Here is an 8,808-nt window from a genome sequence, read left to right as displayed (position 1 = left end):
CGGGCACTATTCAGATGGTGCAGAATTTTGTTTCTTGCAGAGGGGTTACGACTGAAGATCCCAACATGCATATCAGGAATTTTGTCGAGATCTGTAGTACTTTCAAATATAATGGTGTCACTGATGAGGCTATCAAACTGAGGCTTTTCCCATTCTCTCTGAGGGACAAAGCTAAGGACTGGTTATATTCTTTACCAGCTGGGTCCATCACTACTTGGGAAGATCTTGCGCAAAAGTTTCTGGTGAAGTTCTATCCAATGGCCAAAACTGCAGCTATGAGGAGTGCTCTTACTCAGTTTACGCAGCAACCAGGAGAATCAATGTGCGAAGCTTGGGAGCGCTACAAAGAGATGTTGAGAAAGTGTCCACATCATGGTATGCCTGACTGGATGGTGATCAGTGGTTTCTACAATGGTTTGGGGGTCCAATCTTGACCCATGCTTGATGCAACTTTTGGAGGCGCCTTGTGGGCCAAAAGCTATATTGAGGCCTATAATCTCATTGAAATTATGGCTGCAAATGAGTATTAAAACCCAACTCAAAGGATGATGTCTGGGAAAGTAGCTGATATTCTGGAAGATGATGCAGCTATAGCTATTGCAGCACAGCTCACGGCGCTGACTATGAAGGTCGATCCTTTAACCAACTATGGCTTAAATCAATTATCTAGTGTCTATGAACTGTGTGCAGGCTCTCATGCTAAGGATCAGTGTTCTCTTGTTAATGAATATGTTCAGTATGTGAACAATTTCCAGAAATCGCAGCAGCCTGTGCCCGCTACTTATCATCCTAATAACAGAAATCATCCCAATTTCAGCCGGAGCAATAATCAGAATGCTGTTCAGCAGTCATATCAGCAAGCTGCAAATAAACAGTTTAATCCACCTGGATTCCAGCAACCTCAGCAATTTGCTCAAAGGCAACCATATCCTCAACAAGGAGGTGTTGCTCCACCTTCTAGTGCTGATTTCGAGGATTTAAAGTTGTTGTGCAAAAGTCAGGCTATTTCTATCAAGACCTTGGAAAATCAAATTGGACAAATAGCCAATGCCTTGCTCAATCGTCAATCCGGAACACTTCCCAGTGATACTGAAGTGCCGGGCAGGAAGGAAGCTAAAGAGCAAGTCAAAGCTGTCACCTTAAGGTCTGGAAAAGTTGCTGATGCTGAAAAAGCAAAAGATGTAGAAGTTAAAGTTGTAGATGAAGAAGGAATGCAAAAGGAGAAAGAGGGGGGAACCAATGAAGACTATTATTGAACACACTCTACCTGAGGGTAATACATGGGAGAAACAACTCTATCCTCCACCACCTTTTCCTAAGCGATTGCAAAAACAAAAGCTGGACAAGCAATTTGGTAAGTTTCTGGAGGTGTTCAAGAAAATTCACATCAACATACCTTTCGCTGAGGCTCTTGAGCAAATGCCTAGTTATGCGAAATGCATGAAAGGTATTCTTTCGAGGAAGGTGAAACTGGATGATCTTGATACCGTTTCTCTGACGGTAGAGTTCAGTGTCGTGCTGCAACAAAAGTTACCTCCAAAGCTTAAGGATCCAGGTAGCTTCACCATTCCCTGCACCAGTGGCAAGTTGTCATTTGACAAGTGCATTTGCGATTTGGGAGCAAGCATCAATCTGATGCCGTTGTCTATCTTCAAAAGCTGAATTTTCCTGATCCGAAGCCCACCTACATGTATCTATAATTGGCTGATCTTTCGATTACATACCCACGAGGCATCGTGGAGGACGTGCTAGTAAAGGTGGACAAGCTCATCTTTCCTGCAGATTTTGTCATTCTGGATTTCGAGGAAGATAAGAAGATTCCCATAATCTTGGGAAGACCTTTCTTGGCTATAGGCCGTACCTTGATAGATGTACAAAAAGGTGAACTCACTATGAGGGTGCAAGATCAAGATGTGACATTCAATGTGTTTAATGCGATGAAATTCCCTACGGAAGATGAGGAATGCTTCAAGGTGGATTTGGTCGATTCTGCAGTTACTTCAGAACTTGATCATGTGCTAAGGTCTGATGCCTTAGAAAAAACCTTATTGGGAGATTTTGATAGTGAAGATGATGAAGGCAATGAGCATTTACAATATCTGAATGCTTCTCCTTGGAAACGGAAGTTAGCCATGCCATTTGAATCTATTGGTAATACTGATCTCAAGAATGTTGAGGGAAAGCTCAAACCCTCTATTGAGGAAGCACCTACTTTGGAGCTAAAACCACTGCCTGAACACTTGAGGTATGCTTTTTTAGGCGATGCATCTACTTTTCCTATTATTATTGCATCTGACCTTTCAGGTAGCGATGACGACAAGCTTTTGAGGATTCTGAGAGAATTCAAATCGGCCATCGGATGGACTATAGCAGATATAAAAGAGATCAGCCCTTCGTATTGCATGCATAAAATTCTGCTAGAGGAAGGTAGCAAGCCGACTTTGAGAAATAGCGAAGGCTTAATCCTATCATGAAAGTAGTGGTGAAGAAAGAAATTCTAAAATGGCTGGATGCAGGAATCATATATCCTATTTCTGACAGTTCTTGGGTGAGCCCCGTGCAATGTGTACCTAAGAAAGGAGGTATTACTGTGGTAGCAAATGAGAAGAACGAGCTCATCCCCACTCGAACAGTCACAGGATGGAGGGTATGCATGGACTACAAGAAGTTGAATAAAGCCACGAGGAAGGATCACTTCCTTCTTCCATTCATTGATCAGATGCTTGACAGGTTGGCTAGTCATTAGTATTATTGTCTTCTGGATGGCTATTCGGGTTACAATCAGATTTGCATTGCACCAGAAGATCAAGAGAAGACTACTTTCACTTATCCATTTAGCACGTTTGCTTTTCGCAGAGTCTCTTTTGGCTTATGTGGTGCACCTGCCACTTTTCAGAGATACATGATGGCCATATTCATTGATATGATTGGAAATAATGTCGAAGTGTCCATGGATGACTTCTCCGTCTTTGGACATTCGTATGATGAATTCTTGAATAATCTCCGTTTGGTGCTCAAAAGGTGTGTTGAGACCAATCTGGTGCTCAATTGGGAAAAATGTCACTTCATGGTGCAATAAGGCACCATTCTTGGGCATAAGGTCTCTAGTAAAGGTCTTGAGGTGGATAAAGCCAAGGTGGGCCTCATTGAAAATCTTCCGCCACCTATTTCTGTGAAAGGAATCTGTAGCTTTCTTGGTCATGCGGGTTTTTATCGGTGTTTTATCAAGGACTTCTCTAAGATATCTAAGCCATTGTGCAACTTGCTCGAGATATATGTGCCTTTCAAATTTGATGATGAATGTTTGGCAGCATTCGAGACTCTCAAGAAGAATTTAATCACCGCACCAGTTATTACGTCACCTGATTGGAGAGAACCTTTTGAGATGATGTGTGATGCAAGTGATTATGCAGTGGGAGCAGTTCTTGGGCAGTGAAAGACTAATATCTTTCATGTGGTCTACTATGCTAGTAAGACGCTAAATGGAGCCCAACTGAACTACACCACTACTGAGAAGGAGCTCTTGGCTATAGTTTTTGGTTTCAAAAATTTTCGATCTTAACTACTTGGGACAAAGGTGACAGTGTTCACTGATCACGCTGCCATCCGCTATCTGGTCTCAAAGAAGGATTCGAAGCCTAGACTTATTCGTTGGGTTCTCTTACTACAGGAATTCGAGTTAGAGATCAAGGATCGAAAAGGTTCTGAAAATCAAGTAGCTGACCATCTCTCTAGATTGGAGAATCCCGATTCTACTCACATGATAAGACATTGATCAACGAATCTTTTCCGGATGAGCAGTTGTTCGCAATTCAAGAGGAAGAGCCATGGTTCACAGACATTGTGAACTATCTTGTTAGCAATATAATGCCTCCTAATATGAATGCGGCTCAAAAGAAGAAGTTTCTGCATGAGGTGAAGTGGTACATGTGGGATCAATCATATTTGTTTAGACAAGGAGCTGACCAGATCATCAGGAGATGTATCCCATCATGTGAGACGGAGGGGATATTACGAGACTTTCATTCCACAGTTTATGGTGGACATTATGGTGGTGAAAAGATAGCAGCTCGTATTCTTCAAGCAGGTTTTTCTAGCCTACGTTGTTTAAGGATGCACATCAGTTCGTTTTAAGGTGTGATCGTTGCCAAAGAGTTGGGATCTTTTCCAGAAAGGATGAGATGCCTTTAAATGTCCTACTTGAAGTTGAGTTCTTCGATGTTTGGGGAATCGATTTCATGGGACCTTTTATCTCATCCTACAATAATCAGTACATCTTGCTAGCAGTCGATTATGTCTCGAAATAGGTAGAAGTCAAAGCTCTACCACTAATGTTGCAAAGGTGGTGTTGAGTTTTCTTCAAAAGCAGATATTTACAAGGTTTGGAACGCCACGAGTTATCATAAGTGACGAAGGGTCGCATTTCTGCAATGGTAAGTTCACTTTTATAATGTAACGCTACAATGTGAATCATCGCATTGCTACTGCCTATCATCTGCAAACTAATGTTCAAGCTGGAGTGTCCAATAGAGAGATCAAGCGCATTCTAGAGAAAGTCGTTTGTCCGTCAAGGAAAGATTCGTCTTTGAAGCTCGATGAAGCTGTTTGGGCTTATAGAATAATATACAAGACTCCACTTGGGATGTCCCCATTTCAACTTGTCTATGATAAGGGATGTCATTTACCTGCGGAGCTTGAGCATAAGGCTTATTGGGCATTGAAGAAGTTAAACCTTGATCTAGATGCAACTGGGAAGAAGTGAATGCTTCAGTTAAATGAACTTGATGAATTTCGACTTTAAGCGTACAAAAATAATAAAATGTACAAGGAAAAGGTAAAAAGGTGGCATGACAGGAAGCTATCATCTTAGTCATTCGTGCCGGGGCAACAAGTTCTTCTATTCAACTCTCGTCTCTGACTTTTTCCTGGAAAGTTACAATCAAGGAGGTCCGAACCATTTATCGTCAAAACTGTGTTTCCATATTGAGCGGTGGAGATTTTTGAGAACGATCTGGGCCAAGCATTCAAAGTAAATGGTCAGAGATTGAAGCACTATTATGAGGATACGGCAAACCGTGAAGTGGTTAGTGTCGTTTTATTGTCAACTTGATCGCATAACTCCATGTCAAGATAATGACGTAAAAGAAGTGCTTCTTGGGAGGCAAACCAAGATATGAGACCATAGGACACCTTATAATATAGTACTTTATCCAAAAACCCAAAAAAATCAGAAAAAAAGTTGCAGAATTTTTGTTTCCCAGAAGCCTAGCAGGTGCCCGCCTGCTAGAAGCGCGCGACCGCATGCCAGCAGGTGCCCGCGTGCTGGTGCCACGCGACCGCGTGCGACCCTGATTTTTAAAAAATCATTTTTCAGCCTAAAAAAACAAAACAAATAAATTCACAAAAAAATATAACCCATTAACCCACGATTTTTCCCCATACCTTGCCACAATCCCCACTCCTAATCAAATTCTAACCCTAATTTTGTCCTATAAATACATACAACCTCTCCATACACATCCCACACACTTTCACTCTACAAAATCTCTCCTACACACCAAACACAAACTCTCCAACTCTTATTTTCAGTTTTCATGGCCCCAAAGATATCACGAACTGTGGGTAGTAGCAGCACCAATCCGACTGCTATTGATTCTTCAAGGAATACTGCTGCGAGGCCCCGATTGTTGGATAGGGTTGCTGAAGAAGAGTAAAACAAGCTCCTGACTAAGCCTATAATGAGGGAGAGAGGGTTCTTGCCATCAAGGAGGGATGGTGAGTTACTACTGATGATTGCTGAGAAGTGATGGATTACATTCTGCGAGTCACCTGAGGCGGTTCCGATGAGTATCGTTCGCGAGTTCTATGTGAACGCCAAGGCCGACAAGAATGGGTTTTTTGTTGTTCGTGGGCTTACTGTTGATTATCAGCCTGAGGCGATTCGCCGGGTGATTGGACAGCGACAAAGGAAACCATAAGAGGAGAATTGGAATGCAAAGGCCCCTGAGGACTTTGATTTGGACTTGATTATTGCTACTCTCTGTCAGCCGGGCACAGTGTGGAAGTTCAAAAGGGGATCCAACGATTATCGTAGTTTCCCTGCTGTAGCGATGAACATGTATGCTTGTACTTGGAATGCGTTTATTTGTGATAATATTCTTCCTTCTTTGCATGCACATGAAGTTACAGTGGAGAGGGCGAGGTTGTTATGGGGAATTCTGAATGATGAATATTATGTGGACCTTGGTGAGTACATCTACCAAGGGATTTTGAAGATTTTGAGGGGGAAATCGCAATACTCTATCCCATATGCCTCTATTATCACGAAGCTTTGCAAGGCAGTTGGAGTCCAGTGGCCTTCTTATGAGCAGTTGCAGATGCTGGCCGCTCCTATTAATTCATCGACTTTGAATGCGATGCAGGAGTGGACGGGTGGAGAGCCCAAGTCACATGGTTTGGGGTATCACCTTCCAGGAGGAGTTCCAGCAGCTGGTGCTACTATGGCTAGGCCCAGACAGGCTCAGGGAGAGGCAGGCTCTTCGAGAGCTCAGGGAGGAGATGGTTCGGGATTGGCTGATGTCCAGTACATGAGGCTTTCGAGGATGATGAATGCGATGTATGAGTTGCAGAGTCGGTTTGCGGAGGAGCTCACCCAGGCACTTGGGACTGCATTTAGAGGCCTTGGACCTAACATCCAGTGGCCCATTTTTTGTGAGGATTCTGCTTATCCACCTCCTGACACTCCACCCTCTGAGGGTAATGATGATGATTTGTCTGAGTAGGTATACCATGTGTTCCTTTCTATTACCTTCACTGGGGACAGTGAAGATTTTAAGGTTGAGGGTAGTAATTAAGGAACATATTTGTGTGTGTGTCATGTAGTTGCATTTTCATGTTAGTTTAGTTCATATAGTTGCATATTTTTGCCATAGTTTTTTTAGGGATTTATAGCTTTATTTATCATGTCATATAGCTCATGCATATACCATGATCCCTTTGTGTTGCTTTACCGATTAATATCTGATATTGATGCGAGTGTAGTGATAACATTAAAGTGATGTTGAATCTTGTTAGGTTGACATGCATGCTAGAAACACTTGTAATTTCACTAAGCTTTAGAGTATGCTTAAGGACTAGATTGTTGTCATGGTTTGATGGTTTTTGAGGTTAATCTATTGCTTATACTTAGAATGCATGCTAGGATCTTAATGATAAAAGACATGAAAAGATAAAAATTGGAGAAAAAAATTGGAATTCATTGCTAGTTGTGGCTAAGCGTCAAATGGCTAGTAGCCGGCTCGTATTGTATACGAGTAGTCTAGGGTTGAGCAAGATGGAGCAAAACACACTTGCTCAGAAATTGAAAAAAAAAGAAGAAAAAAAAGAGAAAAAAAGAAAAGAAAAAAATGGTTTAATGCACAATTGATCACGAGTGGGCTCTTTGGTATTCGAGTTATTAAGTTCTTAGGGATCCGCTAACCTAACGCTCGTTAAACGGGTACCATTGCATAAGTCTTTTATGGACCTCACTCATTACACGATCAAATAAGCATTTGTTTAATGTGTTGAATAAAAGCATGATTCCGTAATAAACTCCAATAATCTTGAAGTGTTATAAGTCATTTTGTGTCTAGAATATATTCTTCGTATAAGCTTGTGATTACCTTGAGGATAATTAAGTTATGGTGATTGATCTAGTTTCGAAGTATATCTGTTAAGCATTCACACATACCACGTTTCTAGTTGTATGTTAACTTATGTGATTTGATTGATCTTTAGTCGCCTAATTGCATTTGTTGATATGTCATGTGTTGGTTGGTTTAGTCATCGCGAGGGGATCGCTGCATTCATATAGTTGCATTCATGCATGTTTTATTCTGAGTTTGAGTCTGTGATGCTTGAGGACAAGCATAGATTTAAGTTTGGGGGTGTGATAAGTGGAATTTTATACCACTTAGAGCGTCTCGTAATGGCTTGAATTGGTGTCTTAAACTCAAGTATTTTGTGTATTTGACGCATTTTCTAGTGTTTTTGCATTTCAGGATATAACTTGCTTAGATAGGTGGTTTTCATCAAATAAAGCTTAAGGAAGTGCTTGGAATCAGTCTAGGGGTGATGAGCGAAGAAATCAGCAAAAATAGAAGCAAAATAAAGTATTTTACAGAAGGGTAGCAGGAGGCCGCGCGCCAGGAGCAGGCGACCGCGTGCTAGCAAGCGGCCGCGTGGAGACAGCAGGCGACCGCGTGCGTGCGGAATTTCAGAATCTGGATTTTATTAATTTGAGTACAATTGGGCTTCTGTTGGCGCTGGTTCTCTTGGGCTATTATATAAACCTTATGGGAAGACGTTTTCTTCATCAAGATCAAGAGCAAGGGCAAGAATATTGGAGAAGACCGTTTTAGCACGCAACAACGAAGAAGAGGAAGTATATGTTTATCTTGTGATTCTTTTAATTCGTTATAACAGTGGATGCTAGTTTTCTTTATATTTTGAACCTTAATACTCTTGTGACGTACTTCATTATTTATTAAGTATTTTTATTAGCTTTATATCGTTGTGTTATTATCATGCTTTCATATGAACCCATGGTGACGATGAGTTCTATTATGGGCTAATCGTGATCATGGGATCCTAGCAGATGTACTATGAAATTCTTTAGTTAATTGTTTAATACCTTGGTATGTGGTGATTGTATGATATCTAGTATAGGTTGTGCTTATTCGTCTTATATGCGTCGGAAACATGTAAGATAGCCTGTTAATCTCTTGTGAAGCGACAGTGAATCTTGAGATTTAGAACTTGCCATGC

At 41.4% G+C, this 8,808-nt stretch overlaps 1 non-coding gene across 1 annotated transcript; it reads right to left on the bottom strand.

Moving 5' to 3' along the window:
• Nucleotides 1-272: 272 nt before the first annotated feature.
• Nucleotides 273-379, bottom strand: LOC141675397 (small nucleolar RNA R71). Its single transcript, XR_012556053.1, has one exon. It is a non-coding gene; the product is annotated as a small nucleolar RNA R71 (small nucleolar RNA).
• Nucleotides 380-8,808: the final 8,429 nt, after the last annotated feature.

The sequence above is a fragment of the Apium graveolens genome, chromosome 7 (assembly GCF_009905375.1).
Source record: "Apium graveolens cultivar Ventura chromosome 7, ASM990537v1, whole genome shotgun sequence".
In the NCBI taxonomy this organism is placed as follows: domain Eukaryota; kingdom Viridiplantae; phylum Streptophyta; class Magnoliopsida; order Apiales; family Apiaceae; genus Apium; species Apium graveolens.
The sequence above is the reverse complement of the archived record's forward strand: the minus strand, read 5'-3'. Positions and strand labels throughout refer to the sequence as shown.